The sequence below is a fragment of the Equus caballus genome, chromosome 18 (genome assembly GCF_041296265.1).
Source record: "Equus caballus isolate H_3958 breed thoroughbred chromosome 18, TB-T2T, whole genome shotgun sequence".
NCBI classification, from domain to species: domain Eukaryota; kingdom Metazoa; phylum Chordata; class Mammalia; order Perissodactyla; family Equidae; genus Equus; species Equus caballus.
This window is the reverse complement of record NC_091701.1, coordinates 54,016,229-54,031,396: the sequence shown is the minus strand read 5'-3', so window position 1 is coordinate 54,031,396 and position 15,168 is coordinate 54,016,229. Positions and strand designations below refer to the sequence as shown.

The following is a 15,168-nucleotide window of genomic DNA, read 5'->3' as shown; positions in this document are numbered from 1 at the left end:
TTATGGAGCCATCATATTCCCTGAGATTCATTTTTACATTTATTCACCCAAATCATCAACAAACACTGATTGAGCAAATACGATTAAGCATTGGAAATACAAAGATGCACATTACACAGTAGGAAGTACTAGACCTAGAACCAAGGGTGGGATTCTAAATTCTAGATCCAACAAGAACCTCAGCCAATATACACAACCCCATTCTACCACTGGTCTGGAATGCTCCTCACCACCAACATAGAGCTGCCTGGCTGGCGGTGTGCATGGAAGGGAGATTCTGTTTAGACTTACTCTTGGATCAAAGACATAAATAGGTCCCAAATGAGGCCAGCATGGGAAAATGGAAAACTCTAACACACTAGCATCATCACAGAAAGTTTATACCATCAAGACACCCTGCCTAATTTACTTACCTAGATGACAACAATTAGATATTATCTTTATTTTTCATATAACCACCACCAGTTATTGATCACCTACCATGTACTACAAATTGTGCTAAGGTCTTTGCAAATATTATTGCATATGTTATTGTTAATCTTTGTGACTTTACACATGGAGAAACCGAGGCCTGAGTAGATTAGAAATTTGCCTCAAGGGGCCAGCCCCGTGGCCAAATGGTTAAGTTCGCGCACTCTGCTGCAGGCAGCCCAGTGTTTTGTTGGTTCGAATCCTGGGCACGGACATGGCACTGCTCATCGAGCCACGCTGAGGCAGTGTCCCACATACCACAACTAGAGGGACTCACAACTAAGAATGTACAACTATGTACTGGGGGGCCTTGAGGAGAAAAAGGAAAAAAATTAAATCTTTAAAAGAAAAAAAGAAATTTGCCTCAAGCCACTTGCTTTGAATGGATCCAGAATTCAGACTCAATTCTAAGTAAACAAATTTGAATGGAGAGTCATAATGTCATTGTCAACTTTTCATCTCCCAATTTAAAAAATACTGACATTTCATAAAGGCAAGGACATTTTAATGAGCCAAAATAAGGGAAGACCTAATTTTAGAATAAAAGGCAGTAGGCTCAATTGAATAAACATAGCTTCATGGAAAACTGGCTGCATTGTCCTTATTTTCCTCAGTGGGCTATGGACTGGCTCTAGTCCTGGACCACCTGGGGCACACTGACTCTTGGTTCTTTACAGCTTGAGCAGGTGGTCAAAATCCCTACTTTGAGGTTTTTCAAGGCATGCTATATACCTGTACTTTACAGCTCAGCTCATCAGACACATGCTACCTTTTAAGGTGATATCAGGGGAGCCACTAAAATTCAGCCATCAGTTCATTAAACACTTAGATTTCTGAAAGTCCCCATCTCAGAGTCAAACAGTAATGTGAGTGATTTATTTGTTCCCCTGTGTATCTCCCTTCCCTTGTGCTGTCCATTATTTGTGGGATATTTCTTCCATTCATATTATAAATTTTTGTATTGAATTTATTTTTTACTCTCCATGAAGTTGGAAAAGTCATGTGAGGGCTGGACCCGTGGCCAAGTGGTTAAAGTTCCACATGCCCCACTTTGGCAGACCAGGTTCACAGGTTCGGATCCTGTGTGCAGACCTACTCCACTCATCAGCCATACTGTGGAGGCATCCCACATACAAAACAGAGGAAGACTGGCACAGACGTTAGTTCAGGGTTAATCTTCTTCAAGCAAAAAAAGAGGAGGCTTGCAACAGATGTTAACTCAGGGCAAATCTTCCTCACTTAAAAAAAAAAATCTAAAAGAAAAAGAAAAGTCATGTGGTTTTGTTAAATTCCAAATAGTAGGATTTGCTTTCCCATAATGGCCAGAAGTAAACCTTGTGTTGTTTGCCTCAGTCATATAAACTAGCACTCATTCACAGGGAAGATGAGGTTAGAGCAAAAAGATAGCCATATTTAAAAACATTGAAATAAGTGGCTCTACAATTTCATAGCATTTCCACATACATTACCTCATTTTTACCCCACAGCAGCCCTGTGAAGGAGGAAGAAACTCATCTCCCACATTACAGATGCAGGGCTGAGGCACTGAGAGATAAAGTGGCTCAAAGGTCTCACAGCTGGTGGGTGAGACTGACAAAGACTAAACCCCTCTCTGACTGTTTCAATCACCCCCTTTGAACTGCATTTTTACCCTTACTGTCTTCATTCGACAAATATTATTGAGCACCTTGTCAATAATGAGAAGGCATGGGCTGAGTCCAGCTGAAGACATGAAGTACCACATAATTCCTGTGTTTCTGGGGGCTTACAGTCTTTTGGGGGCTGAGGCAAGTACACAAATAACTTTAGAACTAGGCAAAATACACATGCTATCTAAGCTTGAAATAATGCATCATGAGGATCCAAAGAAGGTACAACTCCCATGAAATTGGTAGAGCCTTACTGCTTCACACTCACATTGTTTTCCTCATCTTTCTGAGTTCGATTTGCAGGCTTTCTCAAGATGAAAATCAAGGACCACCTGCACCAGAATCACCTTGGATGCTTGTTAAATACAGGTTCCCAGGCTCTACCCCAGACCTACCAAAATAAAAATCTCTTGGAACCTAGGAAATTTTTTTTTTAATATGGAATGCTTCAAAATTTGCATGTCATCCTTGTGCAGGGACCATGCTAATCTTGTCTGTATTGCTCAAATTTCAGCATATGTGCTGAAACAAGCATGGGAATTTCTATTTTTAATAAATTTCAAGGTTATGCTGATGCACACATTCAGGACTCAGAATCTCTGTTCTAAGGTTTTACTCTAGCATTTGGGCCTTTAAAAGAATGTATTCATATATTTAGAATACATGAAATAAGGGAGAGATTAAATCATAAAATGGCATTCACTTTTTGTGATATTCATTTACTCCATTTAACACTGCCCCATGCATGCTGATTCATTAGAATGCTATTTGTCTCTAAAATACATTCCTTAAGAAATTATCTATATCTCTATCAATCTATCTATTACCAAACTCTGTGATACATTTCTCTCATGCTAAGAGCTACCTTACCTTCTCAGCTAAAGAAAAATTATCTAATGACACCACTGCACAGTCCTGGCCAGAGAGCATCAGCACTCTGTCCTAACTATATGTTCTACCAAGTTTTCTTGACTTAAGTGTGCTCACAATGTGTGGCCTCTCTCCATACCATTTTCTGGTGAGTTCTGGTAAATAATTTTGACCCACAGTGCTATCAAAAGATGATAGCGCCGGTACTGCCATAAAGAAATATAGAAGAGTATCATCTTGGATGTTAAAATTTTTTAAGCAAATCAAAGTGACTTTAAAAAAATGGTAGAAACAGAGGGAAAGGATTCAGGTAGAGGAAATCCTCTGACATTACAAAGGGTACCATAAACATCCCTTCTACCAGGGGGGAGGGACTAACAATTATGACTGGTTTAGATGGGAAGACACTATGGCTTATGACCTTAGGGGATTTAAAGAGAAGACAAAATCCACTTAAGAGGAACCCCTTGACCAAAACAGCCTGTTCACTTAAGCTGCCCTGGAACGCGCACCCCTGCAGTTAACAGGAAATGCCTATAGTGTTGCTGGGGTTGCAGCCTCCACACTTGCCAATGTTTCACTGTAGCCAATGGAAATAGTTACAAGATGCTAGAGCAGTAGTTCTCAAACCTCAGAGAACCATCTGGAGGGCTTGTTAAGACAGAGTCCTGAGCCCTACTGCCATAGATTCTGATTCAGCATGTCTGGGGTGAGGCCTGAGAATTTGCATTTCCAACAGGCTTCCAGGCAATGCTTGATGCTGCTAGCTCTCAGACCCCACTTTTTGACTGCCAATGTTCACTATCTGTAATAATGAAACAGTTTTCTTTCTATTAAACTAATATGTATTTATAGCATCCAACCTAAATACTGTGTCCATTATTTGCATCATGGTTGAAGAAACTTAGCTGACTAAATAGAAAACCAGTTGGCATGGCACTACTGTACCTGAAACATGACTATGTCTTATAATTACCTAATTCTCTCTTTGACCATTAGTTGTATCTATTAATCTTTTTTTGTTGTCGCCCACATATCATGGGGGGTGGGGGTGGAATCCAAATGTTAATGTGTTAATTATGGAGTATTAAAAATCAAAACAGGAAAAATCATGAAAAAATAATTCATGAAAGCTGACAAGCCTTCACCCTTAATCATCATCTCAAGGTTAAATTATGATCAGAATTCTTTCAGTTGAAGTACTTATGTTGCATCTTGATGTTTGACTATCATATAAATATAACTGTGCTATTAGGCTCTATTTTTCATTGCAGATGAAATTGGTGCATCTTTGTGTGGTGAAGTCTGACACAGTAAAATTGTTACTCTCTAGGTAGGATATTCATAAAAATGTAATTATCGTAATCAGAACAGTCTTTAAGCTCATGAGAGGGGATTGCCAGATTGTGATTGGCAGTTTTCAATCACTTCACTTATAATAAAAAAACTTCTTAAAGCAGCTTTGGGAATCATTAATATCTTACAGAGGGAAACTATGCTAATCAAACAACAAAGGGCATTGGGAGATGGTGATGAGAACTCAAGTTGGCCTCCTCTGCCTGGCTTTGGGCAGGATTAGATGGAGACTTTTAACATACAGTCACATAACGACGTTGCAGTCAATGACCAAGTATTCGATGGTGGTTCCATACAATTAGTACCCTACGGTCTAGGTGTGTAGTAGGTTATGCCATCTGGGTCTGTGTAAGTACACTCTATGATGTTCGCACAAGGATAAAATCACCTACCGATGCGTTTCTCAGAACACATCCCTGTCGGTACACGATGCATGACTGTATTTCATTTGGTTTCTCACCAACCAGTTTAATTAGCAGTGCTATTTGCTGCAAAAGTACTTTGAGAAGACATCGTGGAAAGACCACGGGTACTACTGAGAATGTGTGCATCATTTTCCTTCTTGTGTTCATAACCTGCTGGAGGAGCAGCCCCAAAGTTGCTGTGCATGCACCATACCACCTGGGGAAAATGTAGCAGGTGCCGTCAGTGGGATTCAGCCTTCGGTTAGCTGGAATTGCCGGTGTTCTTAATGTCCCACGTGCTGGTTTAGGCAGCAAGCTTAGTAAAAGTAAAGATACCACAAACAATCCCATGTTGGTGGGCTGGAGAAATCAAAACCAACAAAATAAAATCGATAGGCTGTTCGATTTGAAGAAGAAAATAATTTATTCAAATCAGAAAGCAATTTTGTTTTTGTTTCCCACTGTCTCTTTTAAAATTATTCGGGGGGGGGGGAAGTTCTTGCCTTGCCCCTGAATGAAAACCTCCATAATCCTACGACTTTTTTTTAAACCACTCTTTGGTAATAGCCACTTTAAGTCTCTAACGTAGTCCAGTTAAGAAGTTAGACTATCCGAACTTGTGTAATAATCAACACCCGGGATCAGATTCAAAGGTGAAACTGTTCTCTTCACTCCTCTGGGGCCTTCTCCCGTCATGAGGCCGGGAAGGGAGCAGAGCCCATCTTTTCCATTGCTCCCCCTACTATTTCTACTTGTCTGTCCCCATTTCACTAGCCATGGTTCGTTCCAGGGTCAAAGCGAGAGGAGGGCGAAGACTTCTTAATTGACTGGTTGTTAAGGTGGCTTCTCTCTTTCTAGGCTAGGCGACGGTACTGAAAGCTGCCTCTTCCTGGTATGGGGTGCTCTCACGGCTCTTCAGAGACCTGCCTTCCCCCATTGCTGGGGACCTGAAATTCCCTTGATCAACTAAAGCTCCCTGCTGAAACCTAAGAGCCCCTCTAGGTGGCCCTGTTGGACAGGAGCTAAATTTCTCTCTCCCCCTCTCTCTCTCTCTCTGCCAACGCTGGCCCACCCAGTCGAGCCACCTCTCCTTCGTTCCCACTATTGGAACTCTCTTTCCTTAGAGTTTCCAGGTGGGAGCCAAAGACCTGTCACCAGCACCATCCAAGCTGCAGGAGATGAGTGTAAAGCTGTCTGAATGAAGCGTTTTCCATGAGAAGGAAACTTTGGGGTGGGAGGGGCTTTCAGACTACCCACCTCCAGAGAAACCCTCTTCACAAACCTTCCCTCCCAATCTTCAACCCCACTGACATTTTGTCATGGGGAATGGCTGTTCCCTGCTCTTGCCAAGTGTCCTGCACTAGCTGTAACTCTCTAGGCTTTTCCTGGCACCACTAACCAACACGATTCACTCACAGAGAAAGATCAGCCTGGCGCCTCTTGTTCCTCTTGGCAGTGTACCTGCTCTGTAACTGTTCTGCTCAGAAGCTCAGCCTAGACCAGGGGTTCGGGGAACAGCTGCCCTCACTGCCACACTATGCCTTGCCCTCCAGCTTGACCTCTTTCAGTAACGAAGGTGATATTTTGGCTTCTATCTGCTACCTTTTGTCTTCTTTCTCAATTTGTTCAGAACCTGAGTGGGAAAGACAGGTGTTATTCATTGAGCCCCCCTTAGAGCCCCAATGTCTTTTCACCTGAATGTAGGCAAAGGATTTGAGTCATATTACCACTTTTTGGATAACCCCTTGAAGACTTCTATTTTTTTATGGCTCCTCTCTTTGGCATGTGACATTTTATCTTGATGTCTCGGTGAGAACTTCTTAAAATCTTGAAACGTGTCACATGGGAAATAACTAGCTAAATTCTTTTAGAGTTTTCTTGAGGAGAAATTGATTATAACAACTATTTTAGGACATATATATATATAGCAGTGAAATGAAGCTCTTTTAAAAAAAACTTTAAAATATTTCGAGAAGAAAAATCACTTTCCAGGAGACTCAAATTTTTTCTTGGCTTTCCTGAAGACTAGCTATATGACCTTGGGGAAGTCGCTCCCTCTCTCCAGACCTAACTTTTTCATTTATAAAATAAAGTTTGGCCTAAAAGTCTCTCCGGTGTTTTTCCAACTCTTATCATAAATCTGTGAGACTTTGAAAAGCAGTGGGAGAACATTTCTGTTGCTCAGTAGACACTGCCAGTCACGTGGGTGTGAAGGTTAACAAGGCAGGCTCCCCATGGTGTTCGTGAACCAGACCCTTCCTTCACTCACTCAGACACAAACACTGAGTGCACACATTTCTATACTGGGAGGTACTCGGGTGCATAAGATTTAATCCTAGACCCAAGGAACTTATAAACATGGAGAAGATACACACTGTTCACAAATATTGCTAAATGGCTATGATGCTTTATTTACCAACAAACATTTGCTGAGCACCTATCATTCTGGGTACAAAACACTGTGGGATTGGACTTGGGGTACAGTGGGTACAGGGTTTCCTCTCAGAGCACCTTGGGTATACGTGTGGGACAGACCTACACGGAGCCCAACATCAGGATGGGTTAAAAGCAGAGCAAAGGCCATGTGCCAGTCCACAGCTCCAGATCTGCCCTCACACCCTTGGTTCTGTGCTTCCAAAGACAAAAGACATTTCCACTAGGAAAATTATGGCGGTGCTTCTCTTCTCTTGTCTTCTCTTCTCTTTCTTTTCTTTTTTTTTAAAGACGTGACTATCAGTCAGGGTTCACTCTGTTTACAGTTTGACTACTTCATAGAAAAATGTGTCTATAAAATACCTGGTAGCTGTAAAAAGGCTTGGGTAAGGCCCAGGGAGCCAAATAAATGTTATTTATTCAGCTGTCTCAAGCCATTATTAATCTCCTTCCACCCAAGGATTGCCTGCCCTCTCCTAAATTTTATTTCTAATATTCTTGCTACATAGGTAAAAAAAAAAAAAATCAGGAAAATCAAAGTCCTACCTCCCTAAAAAAACTATCCTCAAGTAAAAACATTCTTTATGGCATTTCAAGCATGCTTTGATACTCTGAACCAGAAAGATGGTTGCAAATGCATTTATCTGGTGTAGCAAACACAGTCGATCCAAGTAAAACTTACTTGTCAATGTAGTTCAGCAAGTATCTCCTGAGCACCTTTGGTGTAATGGCTCATTGCACTAAGTACACAGAAGATACCAGAGATTCTGGTATGTTCTCCAAGCCACAGTGTCAAAGTAAACAGTAGGCCCACTGCCTGACACACCATCTGTAGACAGCAGGCCTGTCCCCAGGGGGCTTGAAGTTGTTCTTTGCTCTTTTCTAACTTTCAAAGCTGAACCCTAACCCTGCCTTCTTCCCATCAGTGATTTTTTCCAAGATAGGTTATATTCATCTGCTCAAATGCATCACCTTATGCATTTTCAAAGGCTTTGAACTTTATTCTGATAATCGACATTTAACTCGGAATTCTGATCAGGTAGCTTTTCATAAGGAGGTAGTCTCCTGCCTTACTTTGTCTAATTTTAGTACTCACTAGATTGAAATCTCTTCAAGGGAGGATCCCTAAAGAGAGGGCATTTCCACTGAAGATGCATGGGGAATGTTGCTAATTGGCCAAAGGAGAAGGGACATCACCTAAAAAGGCGTCCAAGACAACGAGACATATGGGGTGAGCCTCCAAGAGGGCCGAGAAGTTGGAAGAGATTGTGCCATCCTTAAAGTGATCATATTTTCCTAATGAGATACCAAGGCAGATGGCCTGACACAAGGTCTGAAAACAGGACAGATTATTTCAAATCTGGGATGTATGACCACCATCTTCACAGTGAATGAAGCCAACAAGAGCCAGCAGCTGTTCAGAGTGAAAGTCATTAACAATGAGACTCTGTGCCTTGACAGATCCAGAGGAGTGGGTGGGAAGCCTCCTGATGTCATCCAATTATGAGCCAGGGCTTCCTTAGACAACACAAAGAGGGTTTGTTACTGAGGGTTTCCTGGAACCACTTGTTGTCATCACCTTGTCTGCAAAGACAAAGGTGCAATCTACTAACCAAGAAACAATGAACCTCTGCTTCCAACAACAGTCTGGGAGTGCAAAATACAAGAAGCATGAGAATAATGTTATACATCAATTATATCTCAATAAAAATAAAAAGCAGCAGCAGCAGCAAGAGCAAGCATAGGAGAGACCATCAGCTATCTTTTACTGTTTCAGTTCCAGGGCTGCTTTAACAGATTTCAAACATCATACTATTTTTTAAATTAAATCCTCATCACTCTGCCTGCTAAATTTGTGCATCCAATTTGAAACTTGGGAATTGTTTTGCTACAAAGGAGGAGATTCAAAAATTCCAATTCTCCTACTTAATGAGAATGTTATGTCCAGCATAACGTAATAGGAGAAAAGTTTCCTGTTGTTGCCAACACTCAAAGTCAACTCTTAGCTGTGTACTTTGAGAATGATCCTTGGAAAATATTTTAATTCCAATTTCTATCACCAAGATAGAAGTTTCTAGACCTCCATCTCCACTTTTAAGTTGCTGTGTGCTTTTTCAACTTATATCCTATCAAAACCGGATTTTATTTAAAATATGACATCAAAATAAGTTAATTTTGATGTCTCCTTGTGCTATCTGTCTCATCATTTTAGCACTATTAGAGTGGATAAGAAAGACTGATTTTATGGGTAACTCAAGGTCAAGATCTATAGGTTTTTTTCTCTATAGCAGGGCTTTAAATAGTAAGCAGAAACATAAAAGAGATTCATTTGAATATTCCTGGTGTGTCAGGTTGTTCACAGCTGCAAATGATCAATTAAAAGTGAATTAAATTTACAATCTCACATAATAAGAAGTCTGGAGATACGGCATTTGCAGGACTGGCTATTTCAGTGGCTCAATGACTTACTGAGGACCTGGACCCTTCCCGCATTCCCATCCCATCATCCTGGCACATTGGTGTTAATCCTCAAGCTTGACCCCTATGGTCAGAAGTTGGCCACTGCAGCTCCAAACAACAATCTCACACATCATGTAGACACAAAGAGAAGAGTACCTTCATTAAGAAGGAAAGAAAGAGTTCCCCAGAAACCAGTCAGGCTTTGAAAAGTGAACAGGTGATCAGCCTCTTGAGTGGGAGGTGGGAGCAATATATAATAAGACACTACTAGAATTTTAGATTTGCTTGATCCCCCAAGTCGTCTTCCATCAAAATTCTCTGCCTGCACATAAGAAGGGTGGGAGGGATGGCAGTTGAATAGTCAACCAACAATATTGCCATAAGCAGGAGCTGAGAAAAATTCTATTTACGTATACCAAAGGTTAATGGAGCCTTCTGATTATTTTCCAAGGAGATTATGTCTGTGAAATGAGCTTACAACCAAGTATCCATTTTCAAATCAATTAAAACAGTACAATGGAGAGGGTATATGTGATGTGTGTCTGAGGGGGTGTAGCTTGATAGTTGGGTTGAGGGGTGGTCAAAAATAAAAAACCCTCTAGACAATGATAATTAATGTCTGCTAACATCATATGCCTTCCTATGGAAATATACAACACCACTATGAAGTGTTCTTGCCAAAAAACAAAGCAAATCAGATTAAACCTCTAGATCTAACACTCAGCTTACAGGAAGTACAGGGAACAGAGGGACTTATTAAACAAAATCAGCAAAATCCAGAAATGATAGAGCAAATTTAAACCTGACTTTATATTTAATGATATTAAAGGCTTTTTGTCAATATTTTTAAGAGTGATAAAGGTATTATGGTTATGGGTTTTTTTTTTTTTTTTGAGAGTACACATCATTATTTTGCTAGAGCCACTTAATCCAAATATGTGGTTATGTTTTTTAAAAGAATCCTTATCTTTTAGAGATATGTTTAAATGTTTATAACATAAATGATATGACATCTGAGATTTACTTCAAATCTTCAAATACCTCAAAATAATCTGAGGGGGTGACAGGGGAAAATGACAGGCTATGAAGACTTATAGTCATTTATTCTTTCAGTAAAGCCTCTGTTCATTTTGAGAAGGTATAAACCTGGAGTACTCAGAACTAAGAAACTTAATTTTTAGACTTTGTTTGCCTGCTAAAAATGACAGTAAAAGCAAAAATCAAACCTCTTAACAGCAGTAAGCCAGTTTTGCTCCAGTATGACTTCATTAGCCCAACCCTCTACAAAACAAATGCATGCACACACGCACACATATACACACTAAACAGCACAAACAGTATTCAAATTTTCTCAAAAATAGAAGTGAGGAAGATAGCCCCTAAGCTCTAGATTGTTTGCTAAAGATCCATGAGCATGGCCCCCAATAAGACATCTAAACAATATAGGAGAAAACTGTGATCTGATCCGTCTAGATATTTTCCTGGCTATATCTAAGCATCTCCTAGACTTCTACTTGAGTCACTTTGAAACTAGCTCAAGAAACTAGTTTGGTTCTCACTTCTACCAGGATGAAATAGTGAAAAGAGGTGGGAAAAGTTGGGATGGGAATTGCCCAGCAAGAACCGTAAGGGGTGGAAGGAAATAATACCTATTTTTAGTATCTTTCTCCCTCCACGATCTTCTTACTTTCTGGCTCCATCCCTCTTCAACCCCTACCTAGGCTTATACAGTGCCCGTGTCCTCTGGCTTGCCTGAGCCTTTATCATTTCTGCCCTTTCTCTAAATTTTAATGCTCCCAAATTTAATTACAAATTCCTAAATGCAGGTTTCAATTACAGCAATATGTAATAAAACATTACTAGAATTTTAGATTTTCTTAATCCCCCCAGCTGTCTTCCATCAAAATGCTCATTCCCGTACTCTCAGTGTGCTGATGTAATCTAGCAGTCAGGAAAGCAGTCTGATTAAACTACTTCTAATAGATATTCTCAGCTACCAGTTCACAGTCCTAAGGGCCTCTCCTCATATTCTCTCTTATCAGAATGCTCAGAGGTTACACCTTAGAGAAGTAGGTATTAATATGCCTTCAATAACAGAAACTAAGGAGGGGATACAGAGAAGAGAAAAAGTCTCCAGCATTCTTGATCATTCTGATTTACTTTAATGCAATAAAAATTCCCAGTTACAGGTGTAGCCTGGTTAAAGTATGGGGAATGAGGGTGGTATTGACTACTTGAACAAGGTACTGGTAGATTTTGTTCCTCTGCCCTGATGAAAATTTTGTCTCGGAAAAGAAATCAAGATTTAGGCCTTACAATGTATGTGACAAAGTTCATGTAATCTAGACAGTCCCACAAAAGTTTTTTCTACTGGGTAGTGGAGATGACTCATGAGTGCCCCATCCCACTCTTTTTATGCCCCCCACTGAGATAATATGGAAATATTTTAAGCTATTGGATTTTCAGGCAGGTATATATTTTAGAACAGTAGTTTCTAAACTTACTGGTCATCAGAATCACCTGCGGATTTTTTTTTTAATTAACATTTTCTTCTCCCCCTGCCCTACGAAATCAGACTCTCAGCCATGGTGGGAGAAAGTAAGCGGCTGGGGTAGGAATGTTTTAAAATCCTTCCTGTAATTCTAATGCTCAGTGAGGTTTGTACACAACTGTTGAGAGCACAGAGATACCTCCCAGCCCCTTCTAAGTCACACCACTTACCTGCTCAGAACCATGAAGAGAAAAGGAGAAAATCCTCTGAGCCCCAGCCTGCTTCCCACCTACCTGGCAAAGTGCATCACTGTTCTCAGAGCTCTGTCACCCGGACCACCTAATTCAGATGTTCATACTTCCGTGCTACCAGGTAATTCCTTCTGTAGGAAGAAAGAAAAGACAATACACTTCTTAGGACCTTAGGTATCCAGCTTTAAAAAAAACTAATTTCATTTACTAACGACGACATCCTTGTATGATTGGCATCGGCACCATTTTGTAATTGAAGAAACCAGGGCTGAGAGGACTGTGGCGTCATTTTGCCAGGTTTCCCCTGTGGTTGGTTGCAGAGGGGGGATTTGGAACCCAGGACTGTGGAACAGGATAGATCACTGGCGTGGTCATTTGTGCCCTGTTTTTATTTATGGTGGAGACTTACTTGATAGAAGGAAAGGGCAATTTTCCCCACCTTTTCCTCTCTGGACAGAACATTGGCTTTTTGTCCTGAGGCTCAGGATCCTGTTATGCTCAGGTGTAAGAACTTTAAGAGCTTCTTTGCGTTTCAAAGACTATCCTGGAGGGGTCAGGCCGGCCCTGCAGCCGAGTGGTTAAGTTTATGCGCTCCGCTTCTACGGCCAAGGGTTTCAGCAGTTTGGTTCCTGGGCGCAGACGCAGCACCGTTTATCAAGCCATGCTGAGGCGGCATCCCACATGCCACAACTGGAAAGACCCACAACTAAAAATACATACAACTATGCACTGGGGGGCTTGAGGAGAAAAAGGGAAAAAATATAAAATCTTAAAAAAAAAACAAAAAAACTATCCTGGAAAAAGCCCCAACCAGGACTGTGAGAGTTCTTGGCTCTTCAAGAAGAGAAGCTGAAGTCCTCCTAAAAAGGGAAGAGATGGAAGGCGATGCTTCACAGGGGAGACAGCTATGCCCCAAACCGGAGAAGATGAGTTCCCAGAAGCTGGAGGGAAGTGTGGACATTTCTTGCACCCAAGTGTACAGAGGAATTCAGAGTCTTCCACCTCACAAGAGCTGTAAGAGGGGAAGAGCGTGCCACCGTCAACCTAACTTAGGCAGTTGTCCCATCTTGAAACCTGACTCATGGGGACCCCCAGAAAGAGAAAAGGAACTGACATTCACTGTACTTCACACCTGTAGTGTGCCAAGAGCATCCACCCCTGGGAGTCCTGAGAGCCTCTTCACGGTGTTGAGCAGATGGCAGTCCCGCCCAGGCAGGTTTTTCCTCCTCCTCCCATCCCCCACAGCCGGCTCCCACGATGCATGAAAGGCTATACTTGTGTACAGAGCCCTTGGGTGAGAGATCTCAGCTGTCTGCGCAGGAGTGTGGTCATCTGCTCACAGATTTACGGCCTATAAAGCATCTGGTTCTTTATGGAATAAAAAGCAAACAGGATGAGTAAAAGAAACCAGGTATGAGAGAGCACAAACTGTATGTTCCACTTGTATGAAGTTCAAAAACGGACTAAACTCACCTGTGATGGTAGAGGTTAGTCCAGCAGTTACCTTCGGCCAGGTGTTGACTGGGGCAGGCAAGGGCACGTGGGAGCCTTCTAGAGGGCTAGAAACTTGCTATATCTCGATCTGGATGGTGATTACACAGGCGCATAACTAGGTGAAAATTCACTGAGCTGTGCTCTTACAACCCGTGCACGTCACTGTTATGTAAATGTTACCACCACAAAATAAATACCTAATAAAAGCAAGCAGGCCAACAAACACGGATACTGAAGAATAACCTACAAATGATCTGCTAGCTCCAGCTGGCCTATTACTGGAACCACTTAGTCCCCTCTCGTTGACTCAATCCCTTCCCAATTCCTAACGTTAATCTGGCTCCCTACCCCAAAACTGCACAGGAAACGGAAAAGCCAAAGAGCACTCAGCCCAGTAGCCCTCCCCTACGGGGTAAACTGCAGCCTTGTGTGTGCAGAGATGACAGAGCCTGCCTGCCCAGGTTCAGATCCCTGCTCTGCCACTTAATGGTTACAGCCTTAAGCAGCTTACTTAAATTCTCCGTTCCTCAGTTTCCTGATCTGTGTAATAGGCTTAAGAATCAGGCTTAAATAAGATTAATCCATGTAAATGCACTCAGTAAATACACTAATATTATTGTCTGCCAAGCCGATGGTAAGCATTTTACCAGTATTATGTCGTTTAATCCTTGCAGGATGGTGTTATCTCCTTTTTACAAGTGAAGAAACGGAAGCTCAAAGAAGCTGAACTTGCCTAAGCTTACAGAGTTGGCAAGGCGCAAAATCGGGGTTTGATCCCAGGTCTGTTTTGTCTTTTCCTGTTAATGGACTTCCCTGATGTCCCCTGGATTGTCCCAACCCCTGCGTTCCACCTGCTTCCTCCAGGACAACCCTAGAGCTCATCCGCCATTAACCCATTTTTCTCCCATGGCCTGCTCTGAGACTGGACCGAATAGCTCATTTTTCAGGGAACTTTCTAGTCCTTTGGATTCTGTCTGAGCCCCAGGTTCGGAACAATCAGCCTAAATAACAGGCAATGATTGGATCAAGATGTTGAACTGAGCTCATAAGACCATGTCCCCTTCCACCCAAATTTTCTTACCATGACAGAGGGAAAGTGCTGTTTTTAAAGAGGAAATCCACACAGCCCTGGTAAACAGGGAAGGGCACTATTATCAGAAAAATTTGAAATATCTGGAAGATAGAAGTTAAGTCAACATTGACAAGAGTGAAGAAAAATTACATCTCAAAACTAGCTGCAGAAAATGAATCAAATAAATGGTTAAAATAATGGGAAGATAAGAGCAAGT

At 41.5% G+C, this 15,168-nt stretch overlaps 1 long non-coding RNA gene and 1 other non-coding gene across 2 annotated transcripts in view; both read right to left on the bottom strand.

Moving 5' to 3' along the window:
* LOC106781953 (uncharacterized) overlaps positions 1-13,908 on the bottom strand; it is a 30,169-nt gene extending 16,261 nt beyond the window's left edge. Inside the window, exons 1-2 of the long non-coding RNA XR_001378753.3 lie at positions 13,859-13,908; positions 12,428-12,516 (exon numbers count right to left, since the gene is read on the bottom strand). This is a non-coding gene — a long non-coding RNA (uncharacterized lncRNA). The remainder of the gene's footprint in view (positions 1-12,427; positions 12,517-13,858) is intronic.
* Positions 2,553-2,655, bottom strand: LOC111768940 (U6 spliceosomal RNA). The gene has a single exon (XR_002801623.1). It is a non-coding gene; the product is annotated as a U6 spliceosomal RNA (small nuclear RNA).
* Positions 13,909-15,168: the final 1,260 nt, after the last annotated feature.